The following is a 24,269-nucleotide window of genomic DNA, read 5'->3' as shown; positions in this document are numbered from 1 at the left end:
CTGGGTTCATCATCCCTCCGCTAAGCAAGCCGACTGGGGGTCGGAGGGGCTCTGTCATTTCTGTGGGAGGGCCAGCTCCCCTAACTCCTCCAGGCGGAACTGCTGACAGGGCCTTGCAGTGAGACAGCCAGGAAGAGAAGAAGACAGGGATCCTTTGTTCCCTTTGCCCTGACAAGGAGGGACAACTGCAGGACGGGCTTGGACAGCAGGCCCTGTTTATTTTTGTATTTCCTTTCTATCAAAGATAGACAAAGGGAAGCTTTCTCCGTGGTAGCTGCACAGGGAAAGCCAGTAGAAGGTCAGCTTGGGCAAAGGTCAGGGAGGGTGGCCTTGCGAGACCTTTGCTCCCTTGGCTGAGGTGCTGCTGGGCACCTACCCAGCAGGGCTGCAGAGTTCTCTCAGGGCCACGTGAGGACAGCTGCCCTTTGAGCTACTGGCAGGGAACATCGCCAAAGGAGGGTCAGTGAATGGGAGGTCTCCACGTGCGAGACCCAAGTGGTAGCCAAGATGGTGGCCCCAGGCACACATGGGACCCTCCTGCGGACTCCTCAGGCAGTTTGTGGGAATTTGAAGGTGCTGGGATTCTGCAGAACAGGTATGGACATGGACAGACCCAGAGAAACACGGCTTTGTCGTCAGTCTTATGTTTTATCTTTTAAAATGGAAATAACTTTATATATTCTCCTTTTATAATAGTATTGCATGCTTGTAAAAATATCAGAAAATGCAGTAAAGTATGAAGAAGAATGTGAAAGTCATTGATGGCCCCACTGTGTGGAGATAGCCACTGGTAACTTTTAAATAGTAACTTCCTGAAGTTTTAATCCAGGGAGCCAGGATATATGTACACATATACATGCAATGTACATAACATACTTAACGTACATAAGATCCATACATCTAATAATAAGGAGGACATCTAATTTTCTTCCCTGCCCTTCAGGCTGGAGGTTGGCTGATCCCAAAGCTTCCCAGGAGTCAGGCAGGGGTAGGGCTGAACAGCTGTTGAGATAGCAGTTCAGCGATCACCCCCCATGCTCCTTAAGCCTTGGATAAAATCAGCAAAAACTCACAAAAGGCTCACTGGGAAAGAATTTACTGGGAAGGGACTAAGTTTTATATATGAGGAGTTTCATGATACAAAAGAAGGCCAGCACATAAGGGCACAGAAACGCAGAGGCAGACAGAAATATGAAGAAGTGAACCTCACAGGAGGGTGCTGACCTCTCGAAGGCCTTGGAGTTGGTGTCAATCTAACCCAAGTTGCACCAGATTCAGAGCCATTTCAGACTAGTGAGGACGAGGACCTTAGTTACTACTGTCTGGCTCATTCTCTCTTTGTCTCTCCCCACTGATCTCTTTCCATGTAGATGTATATATTAGTACATATATACAATACATAAGTACATATGTATTAATATATTAGCACATACAAATATATGCACACACGCATATATATCATTTTAAAAGAAGTCATTACACAAGCTGTTGCATGATACGCTTTTTTAAAAAAGAAAGTATACAAGTTGTTGTTAATGTGATTTTCTCTCACTTAGAATATATTAAATAACTTTCTGTGTCAACAAAAACGTACACAGGTCCTGATATGTTAGTGACATGATGCCCTACTATATGACTGGATCATAGTATATATAACTCTTCCTCGACTGAACATTTAGATGATTTCAGTTTTTCACAGTAAATGTTTGCACATATATTGATTTATATTTTTAAAATAATTTTCTAGGATAAATTCTGAGAGGTAGGATTGCTGGGTCACAGAGTACGTCCATTGTGAAAGTTTTGTGGTACAAAGGGCCAAAGTATCCTTCACAAAAATAGTAGGAATTATTCTCCCACGAATCCTGTACAAGGGCTCACTTTCCTGTATGCTTACTGTCACGGGATATGGTGACTTTTATATTTTTGGTAGCCTGTTAGCTGAGAAATTGTAGGTCTTTTCACAAAATTGTTTAATCTGATTATAGCAAGGATGTATTTCCTCCTTTTTGAATTGAGCAGCTGTAGAAATGTAAATTCTTCAACACCTATGTTTTAAATATGTTCTTCCAGATTTTCATTTTCATTTTGACATTGTTTTATTGCTTTTGTTTTGGCAGCATGAAAGTTTTTCTTTTCTTTTTCCCTTTTGAACATACTTACATATAACCTTATGCTTCATGGTTCTGCTTTTAGTGTCATGCTATAAAACCTTTACTTACCCTAAGAGTGTAAAATTATTTACCTATTTCACATTATAGTTTGACATATTACTAAAATTTTAGGCATACCCACTATATTTTCTTCATGGAAGTTTTAGGCAATGATGTAATATTATTTTTGCACAAATAGCTAGCCAGTTCTACCAATGCCATCATTTCCTCTGATTTTTAGTGCCAGATTTATGACGATCTTATTCTGACTCCAGACTGGGGAGACTGAGAAATGTTAAGAAACACATACGGAACCTGCTGTCCACACCAAGGCCACCCTGCTCAGATTAAAGCTTTGCATTCCAAGAGCTGCATTCTACACTAAGCCCACTACAATATCTGATATTTTTATTACACCCTAGTAGCCTTGGATAATTTTGAGCAGACAACCCATTACTGTCTTTTGGCAGCCAGTAGGTCATGCCTAACTTTTCTTCAAAAGACCAGTTTTGTGATAAACCTTTTGAAAACAAAAAGTTACAAGAAACCTATACTATTTCTCTTGGCTTTAAAAAAAAAATCACTTTTTGTTTCTTCCAAGCCACAGAGAAGCTGCCTCTTTTCTACCAACTTATAAAAGACAATAGAATGGCAGCATCTTTTAATGGCACTGTTTCTACTCTTGCCAGCCAGCAGTTAAGAATCACTCTTAGGCAGCTTGGATCACATTCTCACCCTTCCTTCCTTCATGTGCTTCCTTCCTTTCTTCCTTTAAGAAACACTGAGCACCTGCTCAGGGCCAGACACCATGGGATGCAACATAAAATAATGACTAACGTAGGAATGGCCTTTGCTGTCCTGGAACTGCTTTAAGATTAAGAACAAGAAGAATGGGTATGGTGCACGGTGATGGAATATAATGTGAAATAGGTAGAAGAAAAGAGAGATGGGTAGGACTGGGCCGGTATTGTTCAGTATCAGACTCAAAAATGACGTTTAAGTCTGTTATGTGGTAAGTGAGGCAAAGGCGATGTGCGTCGTTTTACAAAGCAGGATTGGTTATCAATGGAAGAAAAAGAGGAAAACAAAGGAGGTAGAAAAGGAATGAAAAGGAAAAAGGAGATTCAGATGCAAATTAAAATCAGCAAATAAGAGAAGGAAGGGGCAGGGAACAGGCAGGAATTTAAACTAGCAGGTTAGCTGAGGTACGCTGAGAAGGGCATCAGGACGTGGGAGTGTCACTAAACTAACTGGAAACACAGCTGGCAAATCTCATGTACTCTTAACTCACCCTTCCTGGGTCCCGTGAGCCCTGTCCTTCTAGCTTAGACTTTAGTGGTGGAACATGAAGGGGCAGGACACCAAGGGTAACTCAGAGGCTGGGGACTTGTGTGACTGGCGGAATGATGACGCCATTCATAGAAACAGGAAACTTAGGCACAGAAATTAGTCAGGTCTCAAGCCACTAGTTGGAGGTTGGAATGTAAATTGGGGAACAGGTCTCATTGGAAATACACATTTGAATGATGCACATTGAAGTCGTGGCATTGGATAACTCCTGAAGGAAAGGACAGAGACAAGGATAAGCCACAGAGTCAGCAGTGACTTTGAGGGGCGTCCTCAGGGTGGTGAACAGGTCCCTTCAGGTGGTACGAGGAGGCAGAGCCACAATCCGAGGAAACTAGAGTTGCCTCGGCATGAAGGGCCCAAAGAATACGGAGTCAGCAAGCCCAAGAGAAGAAGATCTTAAGAAAAGGGAGGTAAGTAACCAATGGTCCTTACTAAGTGACACCGTGAGCCAAGAAGGTGAGGAGGAAGGACAGAGCCGCTGGGTTCAGGGCAAGAAGCACGTGGGGGCAGTTAGGAACCGCCTCAGTGTGGTGGAGGAAATAGGCGTCCGCCGGTGGGGGTGAAGATCAAGGTGAGGGTGGTGATCAGAAGGAAGGCACTGCCGGGGTCCTCCAGTGTGGGTGCCCCCAGGGCGCTCACCAGAAATGCAGGTCCCCAGGCCCTTACTGTCCAGCTCCTGCTCTCCTGCACGGTCCCCCGGGCGGGCCACCCGCACAGCTCTGTGGGAGGAGCCGTGGGGGTACTTGCTCAGGGGGACTGGAGGGAAAAGTGGGCAGCAGCTGGAGGCGAGGGCGCAGTGTGACCACAAGGGCCTCTCAGAGCTGGGGAGGTGTGCAGAGGCGCCCCATCAGAGAGTGGGGAGAGGGGGCATTCAACAGGAGGAGAGAGTGGAAGAGAGGAAGTGGCTGGAAGCAGGAGCCGGGAGGAGCGGGTACCCCTGCAGGAAGGAAGGGGGTGCGGGGAGGGGCGAGGCGGCGCATCCTAAAAGCGGAACAAAGATGGCCCAGCCTCGAGGACAGGGGCCGGCGGGATCAGCCATTTGGGGGCCATCCTGAGACACTGTTGTACCTTAGTAGTGATTCACAGAGAGACGGGTGGGGTTGGGGGTTGGGGGGTGGTGGCCGCTGTCATTGCTGTGATTTCTGGGGCACTGGAAGGAAACTCTTATCGGAAGTTACTTCCCCAATCTCTTAAAAATATTTTTTTTTCTTGTGAAATGGCTTTATTGCATCTTAAGTAATATTTTTCAATAATGTGGCTCTCTCACATGTGGTTTTCTTAAAGGTGAAGGTCACACGAAAATTAAGTTTTCCTGCCATAAATATGAATTTAGTATTCAAGCTATGTGCACAGACCAATAGTGATTTGCAAACGTTTTTACAGGTACCACGAAAAAGGATGAAAAGGGATACAAGCTAAAAAGGAACTCTGAAGAGATTTTTAATGGAAAAATTTAAATAGGGTTTCTTTTGCTGTTCCTTTTGCTAAATCCAGGTCTGCTACATAATTAAAAGGTGTTTTTTCAGGATTGCACAAGCAAACCATGGCGAAGCACCTCTGCTGATGCAGTGGACGTAACAAGAAGGTGGGAACGTTAACAGAACAATCTGAAGGCCTGATGCTGCTACTTAATATTTAGTTTCCTAATGAAAACCACAAAAGCTTTTCATTGTTAAAATGATTGGCATCCTTTGAAAAATTTGCTCCTGAGGAAAAACAGGTCATAAGAATTCATGTTGTAAAGGGGATGATGACTTTCTTCCCTTGACCTTCTTTCCCTCATGGTCTTAAAATCAGAAGCAATCTTTTGAACAAGAGCTTTTTAAGGACTTTTTAAAAGTTTCTTGTGTCTTTGGCCCATATTTTGATACAGGACACAGAACTGTGGGAGAGAGTATGATCGTGGGAACTGTGTGGCAAGTGGTACTAAATAGAGAAGAAAAGTATAGAAAAGAGAGATTTTGCACACCAAAAAGAAATTTCTCGTTTCACCCATTTTCTTGGGGTCACCCCAAAATGAGTTTTTCTTTTATTCATGTGAATTTGGTATGCCAGTTACGTGAAGGGCCCCGTAGTTACTTGCAAACTTGTCTTTAAAAGAATTCTAACTTTTGACCCATGCTTTTCATTTCTACTAACATGAAAGCTCAGTTTTCCAAAACCCCACTTGGAGTTAAGATTAAAAATATGCTCCCTGCCCCCTTTCTTTCTTACCTTTTTTTTCCAAGTGATTGTGAAATAAAGCAGAGGCAGAGTGCACTTTGTCCCCTAGGCGGGGTTTGAGATTTTTTAATCCAGTGCAAATATGGCGAGTTGATTGGCTGAAATATATCCAGAGTCTTACACTGTTTGTCAAACACTCGTGCCAGGTCTGCTTCCAAGGCACAGTGCTTCCAGCTATTTCCATGTTACTACATTGGTTTCATGCAATTTCACAGCTGAGATTTTTACATAAATTGACACTGAGAAATCTTAACTCGTTCTCACTTACTTGGCTTCGAGTTAAAACCTTCTTATAATTAAGGCAGATGGTTGCAGAAACAAAAATCTACCTAGAAAATGGAAATTATAAAAGTTGCTATGGCAACATGCCTTTGCCCCTCTTGCTGGGAATGGGGCTTTGTCATCACTCTGTAGAAGGCACAGCTGGTGTTATCTGCCACTCCAGATCTCTTCCTCAGGGCGGTTTCAATGAACTAAGTATGGGCAATTCACCCAAGTGGAAAATTCCTGTCCTTGACATGTGCCAGCAGGTTGGTGGGGTTTCAAAGGCTTGCGACAGCTCGTTGCATTGAAATTCTGTTGAGACAGAAAAGCATGCCTTGCATATGCCAGGATTTATTGTCTTCTTTTGCTCCGAGGAAAAGACAAATTGAAAGTTAGAACATGTGTGGACTAGGACAGCAGAGTTTTAATGAAGCTCTAGTAATGCTACTCACTGTGCAAGAGCACAGCCCAGTAGTGTCTGTCTCAATTAGTGTCAGAAGCTTCAAGCAATTAAGTCAACACCATCATCTCTGAACTCCAGAATCAAGGCCGTCCTTGCTTCACTAGTGGAATGACTTCACTGCGGTCTAGTCAGTAGACCGTCTCACTACCAGAGCCACCAAGCCTCTGAGTAAGTGCTTGGAGGGAGGGTGACAGCATTTGAGGTCTCTCAGGAATTCTAGTCAAAGTTTGTAGACTCAGATGCTTCCAGGGGACAGACAGATGCTGTAACTGAGCAAGGCAGGGAACGGAGACTTGGAGAACCAGAGAGCTCCTGCCCAGTATAGAGGTCCTGGCTTGGTTGAAAGTGGCCAGCCCCCTCGCAGCTCCAAGTAGTTGTTGTCCTATGGGAATGTGGCTTCTTATTGCCAGATCCTTGGATTTGTTAAGGGAAGCCATCTATTTATATGAAATCTATTCATTATAAATCTTTGACCTCAAATTCATAAAATATTTTGAAAACTTTGACAAGGGTTCAAAACCACTTCACCTCCTTCAGTTCTTGGCTCAAATGTCACTTTGTCAGTAAGGATTTCCCTGACCCCTGTATTTTAAATGACACTCACTACCCGACCCTGGCACTCCTTTAACCCCTTCTCTGCTTTATCTTCCTGCATTGCACTTACTGCGATCTGATACTCAGGGCAGAAACTTTGCTCTGATCACTGCCCTTCAGTATGTCCAGCCACAGGAACACACAGAAGGTATTCAAGAATATTGCTGAATCAGTGCAGATCTGGTACCCAGGGACAGGACCAAGGCTAGGTGAGTGAGGCAGTTCTAGGGAGCGGGACTGAAGCAGGCCCTGAGCTTGCAGGACCACAGGAGTGAGCACCCAACTGCCAGTCATGAAATCCCAGTCCTAATCCCAGTCATGCCCTCGCTGGCACCTTTGCAGTCCCAACATGATTCTGAGGATGGGGCGAGAGACTGGGAAAGTGAATAGAGTGTTTAAAAATTAAGACACTACTGTTACGTGAAATTTTATGAATTCTTGATTTGCCCAATGAATCTCTCATAGGCCCATCAACAGCACAGGAGATACTGCCAAAGAAGGATGTAGTGATCTTCAGTTAGAATGCACAACTTCTGGGGATGGGGAGAACTTCAGTTTACACTCTCTTCTGCAGTTTTTACATAGAGAAAAGTAAAACACGATGAGCGCATATGAAAATTTTGCGGCAGTCATGAGAGAGAGATTGATTTCAAGTCTAGGCACAGGATGCCCAGAGTTAAGAGTGCCCGTTGATTGGAAACCACCCAAATGTGGAACAAATGGAAAAAAGAATCAATGTCTGTGGAAGAGGTGTTCTAACCCATTCCCAAGTTAAAGTCGAGACAAAACTTTGAGTCAAAAGTACTGACTATAAGAACATTTTCAGGAACTGTAACAGGGGCCTGCCAACATTTTTCATACATAGTTGTGCTGGCTGAAAGGAATATCATTCTGCATTCATACCTGCAGTGACAGTGAGCCTTAATATATAGGACGTAACTATTATAGGTTGTTAAATAGGAAATTGGGTGGAGGCCTTGAGATATGATAGCTTTCATTATCAAAGGGAGGATAATGCGGCAGATCAAAATGCAAGTTGCTGTAGGAATTTGCTCAGAGAACTGATTTCTCTAGCAGAGTTGCAGCGGGAGGCCTATCAAGAGTATTCCTCAGGAACCCACACTGGTTTTTGTAAGAGAATCAGCTTTAAGCATCTGCCAGGCTAGAAGATGCAAAGAAAGCCCTTTAGAATGACGCTAGTCAAGGAAGAAGTTTTTGTACCCTTTCCCCTTCCCTCAAACCCTCGGGCCTAGGAGCCTTGCTTAGCAGGTTGAGAGAGAGCATAAAGTCCCACTAGGGCTCTTTAAAGCCTGCCCTTGGTCAGGGAGGGGGACAATTCAACACTAAATCAAAGAAAGGGCTCTGTGTATTATGTGGGACTGGGCGTTCTCATTATTGCATGGAGACTGCTTTACAAGGTAAAGTGAACTAGGATGGTCTTTTTCCTAAGAGTGAGCAGAAAAGTCATGGAACATGCTGGATTTCAAGCAGGAAAAGGGGAAGCTAAAGGAGTGTTAAAGGGAGAGAGGGAAACAAAGCTCAAGTTTCCTTTTCATCCCACATCATGAGTCGGCTTGTTCCGTGTACTCACTGAGAGCTCAAGCTAGCTTTGAAGTAACCCTATGGCCTATCTCTGTAATTACTGTTAAATTATCTAGAGAACTTGCTTTTATGAAGAAAAACAAGTAAGAATAGCTTAAAGTGAGAAGATGATCAGGTGCATTTGGATGGCTGTGTAGTAACTAAGAGTTAAAGAAGCTTCTGTGTCAGGCTTCTGTAACAAATAAAAATGACAGAGAGGTTTAAACAACAAACATTTATATCTCGCAGTTCTGGAGGCTGGGCAGCCGAAGATCACGGTTCCAGTGGATCTGGTGTCTAGTGATGGCATCCTTCCTGGTTTGCAGGTGGCTGTCCACTTGCATCTTCACATGGCAGAGAGAACACAGAGGAAGCAAGCTCTCTTGTGTCTCTTCTTAAAAGGGCACTAATCCCGTTATAAGGGCCCCCCCCCATGATCTAATTACCAACCAAAGTCTCCAAATACCATCACACTGGAGATTAGCCTTCCGACACATGAGTTTTGTGGGGGACACAACTCTCCTAAGTAAGAAGTGAAGGAGCTTAGAATAAAAGTCACGGAAGGAAGAATGGACCCAATTAGTCCTGGCGAGCTTGGTGGTGGGGTCTACCCCTGGAGGATTCATCCCTTACCAACTACAAAAGATGAGGTTCTCCCTTGCAAATAGAATCCATTGCTCCCAGTTCAGATTTTTCAATCCAAGTGTTGCAAAATGAGATACTGAAGCACAATTAACAAACTCTAGTAAGTGAGAGAACTAGTAATATATTGTTGAATAAGGTAAGGACATGGAGGGAATGTCATCTGGGAAGACAGAGTCAGTTCTGCCACGTATGCATATCAAGTTTCTTCATCTTGAAAAAATATGGATATAAATACTGCTTTTAGGATTTTTGGATGTCTTGTACACTATTAGACCACAGCCAATGTTCAATAAATGAGTGCTATTATTATTGAAGTAAATCCTAGAAGATACACCATCTCTTAGGAAAAAATCCCTTGTGTCATTAAATTACTTCTCTGTTGTCATCATTATTATACAAAGAAAGGCTTATGAACATTCTTGTAGAAAGCTGATATTGAAACACCAAATGTTTTTATTTAGTGTAATTTCCTTGCCTAACATGAATAATACAAGGAAGCACATGACAGAAGACTTGTATTATAGCCAAGGAATGATCTCCACATATACTGTCCTAGAAAATTACCTCTTCAATTTTATTTTACACCCTAAAAATGTATTTGGAGGGTCTCAATAATGACTTCAAAATTCCTTGAGCAGATTAGGAGGTCTGTTCTAAAATGAGTAATATTTTTTGTTTCTAGCCTCTTTGCCTTTAAAATGGAAAATGCTAGTTTATTCTAGGGGTAGTAGAGACCCGTTCTAATGCAGTAAAAGTAAGAACTCTTAATGCAAGAGGTTTTATGCATTTCTTTTGTGTTATGCCATCTTGGTAAATATTTGTAAGACTTGACAAACCAAATTGGGCTGATTTCCCAGAGTCCCAGAGGATGATGAGACATTTAAAAAACATTTTAAAAAAATTTTCAAGTAGTTTTCAAATGTGCAGATTTCAAGAGTTAGAAAAAGTTACATCTTAAATTGTGGCTAATTTAAAACAGCTATCATCAGTCCATAAGCCAATATGGTTATCAGCATCTCATGCCATCAGATGGTAAGAAGGCATGATCGGGTTCCAAGCCCTTTCTTAATCAGTAAAAAAGATATAATCTTGATAGCGGTTACATAAATTACTACATAGATGGATGTGTGAAGGCTGACATGAGACTGTTCAGGTATGCATTACATCCCTACTGAAGTCCCTGCTTTTCAATATGCCAAGCCTTTTATACCCAAAGTGCTTTGGGGACTGGTCTCTCTCCTTAAAGCTCAGGTTTTGGGTCACTCAGTGAAGTGCTGATACATTTTGCAAGCAGAATTGGGATGCTCTGAGGTTGGGAAAGCAGGATGTATAGTTTCAGAATTTTTCTTTGAACTACCCAAATTGTATCTTTATTAGAGTGGTACTTACATGTGTATATATACAATTGCCAAACTCACTAAACTTTACACTGAACCATGGTGCATTTCGTTATAATTTTACCTCTATTTAATTATACCTCAATAAAATTGATTAAAATAGTCATGCTCCAATTAGATTATTAAAAGTACTAATTGGCATTTAAAATAAAAAACAAAGAAAAATACCTTCAGTGTTTCCGGTTTGCCTATAAGATTAAATTCACACTGCAAAAGAAGATGTTTAGAGCTCTGTGGTCCCAAGCTACCTACAGCAAAGGTTTTTAACCTGTTCTGTGTCATGCACCCTTTCAGTGGTCTGGTAAAAACTATGGGAATCCTTCTCAGAGGCACGTTATAAGTGCACAAAATAAAGCACATAGTAGCACAAAGGAAGCCTATTATACAGAAATTGTATCAAAATACATATAAAATTGGTGATATAGTAGTACATTTACTTCTTTATTAACTCATTACTCAAGAAGAGCTAAGTCACATAACTTAACTGTAATTTCAAAGCAGTGATAAGCACAAAAGGTGGTTTAAGACATCTGCAACAACTGAGACCTGAAATGAAATAATCTATGAGTTCCTTTGTCATCTTATTGGTGACATGCTGCTACTACTATTGTGATTCTTTTACCCACATTTCAAATGGAAGGAAATGCTAAATTCCTAAGTTAGAGGCTACTGAAAATAAAGGTACATTTTCCCCCAAAAAATTTAGCTTCCCAGTGCACACACCCTCTCTTACCTCTTTCTTGCCTTAATTCCAGGTTAAGCATCCCTCCTGCCTGTCCCCTAGTCCAATAAGCCCCAAGACACTCTCTGCTTTGCGCAAGGGGCCACCCGTCCCAAAACCCACAGAGAAGCAGGTAACATGAATATGTGAAAGAGTGGGTAAGTCAGACAGTGGAGAACAGTGACTGGGACTGAGCCCATGTCTCCCTCAGGGCATTCAAATACAGCAATTTCTTGAAAAAAAAACAACACACATAATGATGTACTAGCTAAATGAAGATCAGCCCAGAGCTGGGCAGTGTGCAGCGCCTGTTTAATCACCCAGAATGAACTGGCAGTTGTCTTCCTCCTGCACTCCCCCACCGAAGGGCCGAGAGCTCTGCTTACGTACAGTCCTTCTCTAATCTCCATTAATCAAAATAGAGCTAGTTCAGAGGCTGGCATTTCCTGCTTCCCTTAGCAGGAGGTCATCTGCCCCTCTCTGTGCTCCCAGAACACTTGGCTCATATCTTTCTCTCTCTCACACTCTTTTTTTAAGCACAGGGCACATTTTTCCTGTATTGTGTGTATTGATGTATGTGCTTCACCTTCTCTAATCCATGGGGAGCCCCACTGAGGGCGGGATGCCCCCAAAGTTCCTGCTCTCTGGTGTACACTCTACCAAGCGGCACAGCAGTCGGACTGGCTGTGCTGGACCAGCCTCTGACTCCCCACCTCTCAGCCTCCTGTCTGTGTCTCTTTTACAGATGGGTTTGAATTCTTCAGCCACTAGAAATAAAGCCCTAACATATTTGTTTTTTCGCGGGAAAGCTTACAATGTAACTACAAACCTCCGACCCAGAAAAGGACTTAATGTCATTTAAAGTCCTTCTTCAGGAATGGATATTCATTCAACCATTCATTCATGTTACCTTTCATTCTCCTCCGGTTGGGACAGCAGCATGTACACACCAGGATGCATGTTTGTGAAACTGTTTCTTACTCGCCTAGAGACAAGGAGATAAATGCCTCTTGTTGGAGGGCACTCACTCCTCTTCATACGGGGCAGATTTGCCCAGTAGCATTTTGTTACTATGGTGGGTCTGCAGTGCCCATGGCCCTATTGGATCCCCATAGCTGTGGACTCCACGACGTTACACTTAAAAGTCATGGAAAACAATAAATTCTCGGTTGTATCCCAGCTTTTTAAGTTCTTTGCTGTGGGATCTTGAGCAAATTACTAAAGATGTCTGAGCCTGTTTTGTCATCTATAAGCTAAGGGTGGTAATAGCATCTACTGCACCATGGCTGTTTGATGGTTCACGGAGTTGATACAGGTAGAGCCCTTAGAGCAGTACTTGGCCCATGGTAAGTGCTCTGTGAATGTCATGAGTTTAGCTAAAACTGAGCACCTCCCAAATCTCTATTTCTTAGTAAGCACCTGATCTGGGGTATAAGGCTGAATAAAAAGTGGCTTTTTCCTCAGGGAGCTCATAACATAATATTTTTCAATCTTTAGACTGGATATTCCTTGGGAATCATTTTCCTGAGAATATCTGTTCATCAGACTGAATAAATAATCTGCTTCAGACATATATGCTTTATTTTTAAAAATATATGTAGTTACTTTGGAATTAATACACTTCAAAATCATTTATAAGGACTCCTCATCTCATTATATTTTGTCATTACATATCATCTGAACCAATGTTTCTGGAACAAATGTGATCATGAGGTGGTGCCCAAGATTTTTTGGAGGATATTGAAGAACAGCTTCTTATGCCCAAATTGGCTGGATCTGCAGATTGGGTGGACAGTACAGTCTGATAGAAACCCAAATAGTCGTGTCTGCTTAGGCAAAAGAAATTCTGCCCCTGGAGAGTGGCTGTCAATACCAAGATAAGGCAGGGTGGAGACAGACTCTCAGGGAATAGTCAATCAAAAGTTTCTAGGTGCTTCCCAAAAGTTGCGTACCCTTCTCCGCGAAAAAAAAAAAAGAAGTAGAGAGAAACTCCCAAATTGACCCCACAGAAAAGGCTTCTGTTCAAGAGCAAACTCTACCACTGTTTCTCTTATCCAGCCAAAGAGGGAGAAGGTCTCTGAGATTGACAAGATCAGAGGGGACAACCTGTGGCTCTGAATGCTGGACTCCTGGGAGTGTGGCTACTAATGGGGGTCCCCCAGTTGAGATGGAGGTTGCAGAGAAGCATTTGACTCCCTTCTCCCTGCCATTGTTCTGATACTACAGAATCTATGGGAATCGTTCATCCTCAAGTGGTCAGGACTAACGGGCAGGTGTAAGTTCTTGAAGCAGCTCTTTTTAGAATAGGTGGCAGTACATGGCTACGGAGGGGGGAAGAGAAAGGGAGGACCTGAGTGAGCGGGTCCTGGTCCCTGTTGTGGTTTGAATTTTCTCCCTTGGCAGGCCTCCTAGGTAAAGTCTTTAAAAGACAGCAGTGACCTTTCTGGCAAAATTACTGGGGACTACTGCCAATACTAAGAAGCTCATACCAGCAGAGATTGGATGTGAGAGAAACTCCTACCTTTTTCTTTAAAGTCCCATGCCTTAAAATAGTTGTGGTGCAATGTTCCTTTAGAGCAGAGATCAGTAATATTTACTTTCTGGTCCAGAACAGATCAGTACACTCCCCTGCAGAAGGGTCCTGGTGACCGTCTGGGAGCTAAATCATTCTCAGGCTACTCGGTGGTCTCCGTGGAAAAAGAAACGTTCCTGGTTTTGCTTTGTTTGATTTTTGATTTTCTTGTCTGGGAGCTAACATTTTTGGCTACTCCCAGAAAAATTGTAATTCAGTATCAAGTTTATTGGCAGGCAAATAGTAGCCACTCAGGAATTTTTCAAATTATCAGTCAAACTCCAAGCTTCCTTACTCACATTCCCATGTCAGAGGTGTTTTCTTTTAAGCACTTAGATTGTTTTACTCAAAAAGCTGCTGTGGATCTTTTGAACAGTAGTATTGTTTAGCAGTCAAGGGTATAAACTTTGCACAAAAACACACCTGTGTGTGACTTCTGGCTCTGCAAATAATTAGATGGGTGCTTTGAACCTCAGTTTCTCCTTCAGTAAAATGTACTGAATAAAACCTACCCTATGAAGTTATTGGAAGAATTCAGTGAAAAAATTTTCCCAGTCGTCTGCATCTTGCTTGCACCATTTTGACATATGAAAATACCACCTGTGCTGTTATCCTTTTAATATTCTCTACATTAACTCACTTTTTAATAAACTTTAAAAGATGAATGGACATGCATCTCCTCCCTGACAACAGAATTTAAGTATAAAAACAAAAGGAATGGAGACTAACCAAGATTATTAAATTTCAGCTGGAAGAAAGTTTATTTGGTGTTATAGATTAGCCCCCAATCTGAGACATTCTTTCTTATTTAACCAGAGGAAGTGAAAAATTATTAAAAGGGAATGCTTTTTCACTATTTCAGTTGATGTAACTCCATATGTTGCTGATGCACCACGTGATACCTTCTCAGGTATCCCCCATGTCATGGGCATCTTAAAAAGCTGAGATGAAATCTGTGAAGGTTTTGTGTCCCTTACTTGATCATGTGCAGCACAATATCTGCTTCAAAAGTGCAGGTTTGCCATAGAAGAGAGGGAAGGAGAGGCTGCCGTGCGTTCCCTCTGCCTAGTGCTTGAATTTCCACAAAGGAGCCTGAGGTCAAATTCTAGACCCAACCTGGGATCTCAAATTAGGAAACCACTCCTGGCCTCGGGGAAGACGGGGAACCTTCCCTGACAGAGCTCTCAGCACAGAGTGGTGTGCTGCTGAGTACAGGGGAAACTTGAGAGGGAGAAAACTCCCCTCCTGGGCTCCACCTCCTTGGAGTCTGTTAAGGGCTAACTAACTCCCAGCACCTCAGAATGTGACTGTGCTTGGAGACAGGGGCTTTAAAGAGGTAATTAAGGTACAAGGAGGTCATTGGTGCAGGTCCTGATTCGATACAATTTGTGTTTTAGAAGAGATGAGCACGCAGACACACCCAGGGAGGAGGCGGCATCTACAAGCCAAGGAGGGAGGCAGCAGAGGAAACCCACCCAGCTGACATCTTGATCCGGGACTTCTGGTTTCCAAGACGGTGAGACAATAAAGTTCTGTAAGCCACCCAGTCTGCGGCACTTTATTATAGCGGCCCTGGTAAACGAATAATATGAGTCGCTGTTTCCCACCTGAATGAAGGGGATAAGGGTTCAATAATTCATAAGGGTGTGTTTGAGAGCGCCAGGACTGTCTGACCGTACACACGTTTCCTCATTTACCATCCTCTCAGTCTGGCCATCCAAATTCTTCAGTGAAAAAAAAAGAGGGTCCATAAAAGAGTTTACCTTGGCAGCTTAAGAGAACAAATTTTAGTGAAGTTTTATATAATCTTGAGGAGTTGGATTATCTTAAATGTCAAAAAAGAATTCTGTTTCTTAGCCTGCTCAAGTCCCACGTTATTTTCTTTTTCTTCTTTTTGATCTTTCTCTCATTTTTACTCTTGATGCACAAAAATAGCATTCAAACTTGGTTGCATCTGGGTCTCATGCAGAAGTTCTGAGGTGACCCCCGCTTACTGTCTTTGTGTCCTTTCTCCTTTTCCACTTTTTCTCTCCCTCCTTTTTATCATCATTGTGCCAACTAAAAGCTTTACCCTAAAGCTATGACCATCCTCTTCCCCGACTCTGGCACATTTCCGAACATCCTTGGCATGCACCACCTTCGCCTCAAACGCCAGGTAACCTTTCAGTCCATTAGGTTCATTATGTACCCGAGGTGCACCCAAAGAATGCAGTACAGCCAGCATCTCAAAGGCTCCTCCACCTACCCCTATGGGGAAATCTCATTGTAAGGTGTATCTTTATAGCTAGCTCCAGGAATTCTCACTGTCCCTAATTAGTTTTTAAATGTTTGCCATTGTACATTCTGTCTCTTGAGGTAAGGTCTCCTAACCCCATGCCTTCAAGCAAGGCTCAAATACTATTTCTTTGAATATCATGTATCATCATACACATCGGTCAGATAGGCGAGTGTTTGAGGAGGTTCTAAGAGTTTCTTGGTGCCCTAGGTAGGTAGTTGGGACAGGAAGCTGAGTGGTTTATGGAAAACAAGTGTTCTGAGGCCTTCCATCCAACCAGGTCACCCAGGGATAATGGGTGAACGCTAGAGATAAGCAATGTGACTTATCAGCTGTGAAGCAGGGATAGGATAAAAGGAACAAAGACCTTCCCACAAACGGTGGGTGGCGTCAGTCCCCAAGAGCCTCTGCCGAGTTCCTGTGAGCTGCCAGTGGCTCAGAGGGCGAGGACTGCATGTTGGAACCCCTAGAACAAACGGCAGCTCAGTCGGGGCTGGGAAGGCAACAGTGATCATTTGCTGGCTTTTTGTTTGTTTTATGTGGCCAGTGTTTCTTCTCAGACATGCATCTCTCGCTCTGAGAGTTTTCTCTGGCTGGATTTCAGGGCCTGCCTCTTAGTTATACAATATGTTCTGATTCATACATTTTTGTGCAGGTTTGGCCTGTGAATAGATCCTGTATCCTGTTTGAAAGTTTCTGTGCACTTGGAATTTAGAAAATCTGCTGAATGGGGGCCAAAGGCCAGCTCCGGGTTCTGCTCCTGTGCTTTTCCTCTCCCACCTGGGTCACCGTCGGGGGAAAGTCTAATGCTTTCTCCTCCCTCCTAGAGGGCTCCTGTTCCTCTCCTTCTCAGTTTCATGATTTACAGAAAGGGAAGCTGGGCATGCCCTCTGGGACGCCTGTGTCTACCCTTGTGTGTACACACTTGCCCAGGGACACACCAACAATGAAAGTTGAAACACCAAACTTGTCTGGCATGTGGCCATTTGTCAACCAAACTGCCCTGTTTCTGTGTGTTTTAAGTGAATGGCAAAGGTCACATCCTGAATGTCTGCTGCCCTCTTGTCCTGTGTCCCTGCTCCTAGTAGGTTCCCTGACCATGGCCTTGCCATCTGGATCAAATTTAGTGCAATGTGACCAGCGCCATCCGGAAATGCTCTGTGAAGGACAATCAGGTACTCAGTGGCTTCAAGCAATACCTGGCTGTGATCTTCGGCTGGATCTTGGAGCCACTGGAACGTAAAAATGTTCCCTTCTCAATTCAGCCTCTCTCTGTTTGCATACTCTTTGTGTCCCATGTTGCCACCTGGAGATGGAGACTCAAAGAAAATTATATCTGGGGGTTTATAATTTATAAGAAGAAAGACATAACACCTTTGATAACATTTCTGCAGCACTTAAGAAATTTGTGAATAGCAGAACCAAACAGAATGACCCAGTAGCCTGGGCGTCAAGCTTGACGCCCTCTTGAGAGCAGATGGATTTCTACCCACCAGAAAAGATGCCCTCACATACGGTCCAATCCTTTTCCCTTACCTCTTGGCTCAATTGTCTACACAATTTATTTGGCAAGGACCTGTTGTCACAGGAAACAGACTGGTTAACTAGGAGTAAATAGTAGTAAAGGGCCAGAATACTGGTCAGCATGTTCTCTAGCCTCATTCATGTTTATTCCTTCTCTTTACAACAAGCCTGACACCAGAAGTCATTCACTCATTCTTTCATGAACAGACATCCGTTGAAGAGGGGGCACTGTTTTAGATTCAAGATACTTCTATGAACACAGAAGACAGGGTCCCTGATCTCACCTGCTCATATGATCAGTGACTGCAGCGCACAAAACGGCCTGCTGAACCTCTTGGAGCTTCCTTCAAGAAGGTCCTGAGAGGCCGTGGCTGATGGACTCTAAGAAACCCATCTTCTGGGACTCAACATTCTCTACCTGAGTATGGGCTAGAACTGGGACTTCCAGAAACAGAAGAAGCAAAGGTGTTGCGATGCCATTTCAGTGGTTGCAACAGCATATCTAGGATTCCATCTCGCTTGCATACTTGCTTAGAAACTTCCTGCTGATTTTAAAGAAGGAATGAGCTGTGTTGAGAGGCCCACGTGGCACAGAGCTGTGGGCTGTTGCCATCCAGTGACCAGCAAGCAGCCAGGGCCCTCAGGCCTACAGCTGAAAGGAACTGAGTTTGGCCAGCAACCTAGGTGAGCTTGGAGGTGGAGGCTTCCCCAGTCAAGCCTCCAGATGAGAACGTGGGCTTGGCGACATTCTGACTGCAGACTGTGAGATCTAGATAACCCTTTCCTAGACTCCTGACCCAGTAAAACTGTGAGATCATACCTGGGTTTTGTTTTAAGCTGCTAAGATTGTGGCAATATGTTAAGTAGCATAGAAAACTAATAGAGACCCCACGGACAAGAGGAGAAACCTGGCCCTGCACTGTCCTACAGGCCCCTGGAGCTGCTCTGGCTGGCTTCCTCTACTCTGCTTTAATCCAATCCTTAGGTCCTCACATTGCACAGTTGTCACTGCTCTGCCTGGAAGTTGTCACTTCCTGCCCTGGGCAAATGTGTTTACAACCTCCCTGATTCCTGGAACTCCTTAAAATTGGAAAAACAACAAAGTTGTTGGAAGCAAGATCACAGACAAGGGGAGATACCTGAAAAATTGCATAAGTTGGGCACTGTGGCACTGAAGGGACTAAAAGACTGTCATCTCCCACCCCAGCCCCTCCCCTCCCCCACTCCAACCCCCCTGCCCTTCCTCCACTAGCTGCGCTCCCCCACTCTCCCATTCATCCCCCCTGTTCTCTCCCAAGTACCTTTCTGGACCCCAAATTACCACTGTTGGAGGAGTTGTCTCAAGATAGTCCATTTAATGACATATGGTAACCTTCCATTCTTTCATTCATTAGCTCAACCAACAGATTTAATTTCCTCATTGGTAAAATGAGTTTAATAATAGCACCTAACTCATATAATTGTCATGAGAGGAAATGAGTTAATATATGTAAATTTATGAGTACTGGATTAGCACATTGTAAATACTATATAAATGTATACTATTATTATTGATGTGGTTGTGGGGTTGCTATTTATTATTACAGCTAGACAGTGACCTAGACTTTGGGAATACAGATATGTGTAAGACATAGACCCTTCCCTGTCGCTTGTTCCTTATCTCTCTGTTAGAGAGCTAAATTCTAAACAGAGAGGTAAACAGGACAGGACGTTTATGGAGTGGGGGCTTGAAATCAGCAATGCAAATTCTAGAAACACATAATGCACCCTGGCAAAAGCACACACATCCTAGGTGGGTGAAGTCTGGAGGTGGAAGTCATAAAAGATAGGTGCAATAGCACCTTATGTGTTCTTCAGATCTTAGGAGTCAGTTGGTGCTGAAGGAAAGGAGATGGGTGAAGACGAACTCCATCTACATTATCATTTTCACAGCAGCCATCTGCTAATGCAAAAAAGCGAAACTACAAACACTCACCATAGCCATAGGATTATTATTCATGGCAAATATACATGGGTACAACATGGTGGGGTGGGCCGCAGGGAAGACAATGTAGCACAGAGAAGACAAGTAGTGACTCTGTGGCATCTTACTACACTGATGGACAGTGACTTCCATGGGGTATGCGGGGGAGGACTTGATAATATGGGTGACTGTAGTAACCACATGTTTTTCATGTGAAACCTTTGTAAGAGTGTATATCAATGATAGCTTAATAAGAAAAAATATATATATATATATATACATGGGTACAATAAATACTCATTTAGGCTTCAATAAAAGTGTAAGCCTCCAGGAAGTAAGATTTGATTGGTCTTCCTTCAGGAATGCTAGTGGGAAATCTAAGGGTGAATAATCTTTGGTCGGGGGCGGGAGCGGAGTGCTTGGAGTACAGTGTGGTCCCTGTCCCCGGGAACACAGCTCCTTTTTTGTGAAAGGAACGTGATGAAGCAAAGGGGAAGTGGGCTGTCCTGCCCTGCATGGGACAGTTGTTGAAAATGAATCTCTTAGGGACAAGATTTGGCCTCCAAACAAACAAACCATTCAGGATTAAATCCATGTTTCTTTGGTGTTTCTTGATTAATGTATCTCCCAGGATAAGGATAAAAATGAGATTGCACCTGTATGAGATCATGCCACGTTCCAGTCGGTGTTTCTCAGTCTGTGGTTAAACTGTGAATTCCTTTTTATTACCCCAGTACCTAGCATAGTGCCTGCACATAGCAAAATATTCCATCTGTATTTATGAATAATGAGTCACTGAATGCTGATTAATAAAATTAGACAAAGAATGGTTAAATACGGTCAAAAGAGGGGCAAAATAATTCGTTACTCAGTCACTTTTATTCTTATTTGCAGGTTCCTACACTGAGGGAAAATTTTGTCCAATTTGGGTACAATTCTGGTAAGAATAAAATTCCAATCTAGAAGTGGGAAACTGTTCAAATTTTGTATCTATAGCAATAACCAGTTTTATGAGGCCTCCCCTAGACCTTCTTCCTAACCCTTCCATACAACCAGGCTTTGTTTTTCTGGCATAGAAAATCGGAAAAACAATTCTCCGGCACTTTTCTCCTCAACTCCTACTTTGCCAAGCTCTACAAATGAAACCACACGTTTTTATTTCCTCTCCTGGTCTATCACAAGATGTTTTGATTTTCACTCTTGGGGTTGTTCTCCAGATCTTGTTATGAAAGACCTGGGGATGGTTAATTTGATGTGCCAACTTCACGAGGCGGAGGAAGGCCCGGGAGAACTGGTAAACATTATTTCTGGGTGTGTCTGCGAGGGTGTTTCCTGAAAACATTAACATTTGAATTGGTAGACTTAGCAAAGACGGCACTTGTCAGTGTGAGTGGCCATCATCCAACCCGCTTGAGGGCTTGGAGAGAACTAGGTGGTGCTCTCTTTGCCTGAGCTGAGGCTTCCATCCGCTCCTGCTCTCAGACCTCGGGGCCCCGGTTCTCCCAGAGCGTGGGCCTCCTGAATCTCAGGCCTTTGGACTCCGACTGAAGCCAAGACTACACACCACTGGCTTTCCTGGGTCTCCAGCTCGAAGACTGCACATCAAGGGACTTCCCTACCTGCATGATTGCATGAGCTAGTTCCTTTAACGAATGTTCTCTTATTTGTGTCCATGTATATTTCCTATTGGTTCTGTTTCTCTGGAGAACCAGTACAGACTTCTTCACATATCAGCTAGTGAATGTATAAGCCTGACTTAGGTTGTGTCTATTTTTGGGAAAGGCAAAAACACGGCACCACCAGGAGGTAGGGTTTTAATGATTTAAAAAGGGCTTGTGATAGAATACGAGTCTACTATTTACTATCTTGCATAGGCTACTTAAACTTTCTAAGCCTCTCCTTCCTCTAAAATGAGAAAACAATTACTTAACTGAGATCATATAATTTAATGAGATGGTTTATGTAAAAATATTCAGCAACATAAGTATAAAATACTCAAAGAACTATAATAAAGCAATCTATCGTTATTAACTATTGCAATTGTGCTTTGATTGGGAGGCAGGAAAAGGAAAGAGAAGGAAGGGTTAAGGGCTTGGGTATGGTCTTGCACTACATGGAGGAGGGACGGGGTGCAGGAGAGAGAAATTTAGAGTGGTGGTTGTAGAGAGCCACAAATTGCTCTAGTATCATCTCTCAAAGGGCCAACTCTGGCTAATGCATTCTACAAGAACATTATACCTGTTCCCCACCAAATTCCTGGGGGATTCAGAAGCTTTTAATATACTTTGTCCCATAAAGTATTGTAGGCAGAATAGTGGCTCACCAAAGTTGTCTGTGTCTTCATTTCTAGAGTATGTAAGTATGTTACCTTACATGGCAAAAGGGACATTGCAGATGTAATAAGGACTATGTACCTTGTCGTAGGGAAATTATCCTAGTTTATCTAAGATCCATCTATCCATATAAGCCCTCAACAGTGGAAAAGGAAGGCAGAAGAGTCAGTCAGATAGATGTGGCAGAAAGAGAGAGGCGAGGGTCAGTGCCTGGAGGTACTCACCCCCCTACAGCTGGCTTCGAAGAAGAGGAAGGGGGCCATGAGCCAAGGATGCAGAGAACCTCTAGAACCCAGGTAAGGCCCCCAGCTGACAATCAGCAAGGCAATGGGGACTGAGTTCTGCAGTAATGCACATGATGGAACCCACTTGTCCTCTAGATTCTCCAGAGAGAAATGCTGCCCTGCCAATAACGGGGTTTTAGCCCCGTGAAATCCATGCTGGACTTTTGACATGGAGAATTGTAAGATAGTAAACTTGTGTCATTTAAGCCACTAAAGTAGAGGTAATTTGTTTTGGCAGTAATATGAAACTAATACACGGAGGTAAGGATAAAAGCTTTATTTGATGTCATCCATCCATTCATTGGTTCATTTATTCATTTTTCAAACATTCATCGAGCAGCTATAGTGAACCAGGCACTGAGCCAGTTGCTGATAATAAAAGCGTGAGTAAGATTGCAACAAGTATGAGTAAGGTCCTTCCACTTACCAGAAAAAGCTTTCCAACTCCCTAAACAACTTGTTCTGCCTTAATTCTCTGAACTATTTAACCTCCTCTCCTGCCTACGATTTCAAAACACTTAGTCACAGTGGCGGGGGTGTGTGTGGTGTTTTGCAAACTCATTGGCATGGATGTAGCATTGGAAAGTTAAAGAAAAACAAAAGGCTTTTCCCCTCTCGGTCTATGTCCAGTGAGATCATGGCTTTGCTGCCCTTCAATATGCAGCTTTGGTCACTCAGTAAACAACGATATCGCACTGCAGCTGCTCAGTGACACCGTGACGTCCTCCTTGCTCAGAAAAGCACTCTCTATACGACTGCCTAGGCCAGGGCTTCCAAATCTTGGTGTGCCTAAGAATCACTGGGAAGGCTTATTAAAACACAGGCTCCTGGGCCTCAGCCCCAGAGATTCTGATTCAGTAGGTCTGGGCTGGGACCTGAGAATCTGAGTTTCTAACAAGCTCCCAAATGATGCTTTCTGTTCACAGGCCATACTTTGAGTGTCTTTGTTGGGTCGCTTCTTATTTATTTGTAGAGTTGATGGAACCAGGATAGGCAGAAGTGGACAAACCCCAAGAACACGTAGCATATCGGCTAGTTGGTGCCATGCTTTCGAATACCTGAGCCCTGAGAGTTCTCCACCCTGATCCCTCCCATTTTCTTCCCAGACGGGACTTCCCTGCCCTCCTAGGGTGACCTGGGATGCTCTGCAATTGGCACAATCTCAGACCACTAAGAAGTAAGGGAGAAGAGGGGAGAGTGAGTGGTGTTTCCCTAGCCCAGAGTCCAGACAAAGGGGCCTGATGACCTTGCCTTCATAAACAGCATCCTTATTGATAATGTAAAAAGACAAAACAAAACAGTGAACTTACACAACTCGGTATGAGGACAGGTCATGTGTCCCACTGAAAGGCAAGCAAGGTGATCACACAAGGTGCTCTGTGGACACAGAGAGTGTCACATGCCATTGCAGCATCTCCCCGTCCCCAGCCTCTGTTAACATCCTCTCACCAAATTCTGCTGCCCTTTATTTTCCATGAGCTTTTTAAAGTCAGAGGGCACACTAGAATGTACTGACACAGACACCTGAGTACACGTACAGTGAATCCAGGCAATCTTGAACTTCTAAACTGAGTTCTTGCATATGTCACATCACTTTGATTGGCTGTATAGATTCTCGTTCTTCTTTTTAAGATTCAGAAAGATAAAATGAGGCTTTGGGGCTTTGGTCTATTATTGGGAAAAATTCTAAAAGCAATTGAAATACTAAAGCATCTTCTCCATCGTTTGAAAAAGCAGAAGTGTCATAAATGTCAGGACTTTGTCAAATACTGTTTGCTTCATTGAAAGGAAATAGATCACCTTGTTGTAGAAATTGGTTTTTTTGCTTAGGTCCTCTTTCTAAACAAAAGATATTTCTAGACCTTCAGAAGATAGTTTACCTCCAGATGCTTGTAGCAATGTCATTTCCTTCATGCTAGGTCTCTGA

At 43.3% G+C, this 24,269-nt stretch overlaps 1 long non-coding RNA gene across 1 annotated transcript; it reads left to right on the top strand.

Moving 5' to 3' along the window:
* The first annotated feature begins 403 nt into the window (after positions 1-403).
* Positions 404-24,262, top strand: LOC118967507 (uncharacterized). Its single transcript, XR_005054600.2, has 3 exons — positions 404-595; positions 15,361-15,479; positions 20,620-24,262. It is a non-coding gene; the product is annotated as an uncharacterized lncRNA (long non-coding RNA).
* Positions 24,263-24,269: the final 7 nt, after the last annotated feature.

This window comes from Manis javanica, chromosome 14 (assembly GCF_040802235.1).
Source record: "Manis javanica isolate MJ-LG chromosome 14, MJ_LKY, whole genome shotgun sequence".
Taxonomy (NCBI): domain Eukaryota; kingdom Metazoa; phylum Chordata; class Mammalia; order Pholidota; family Manidae; genus Manis; species Manis javanica.
The sequence above is the reverse complement of the archived record's forward strand: the minus strand, read 5'-3'. Positions and strand labels throughout refer to the sequence as shown.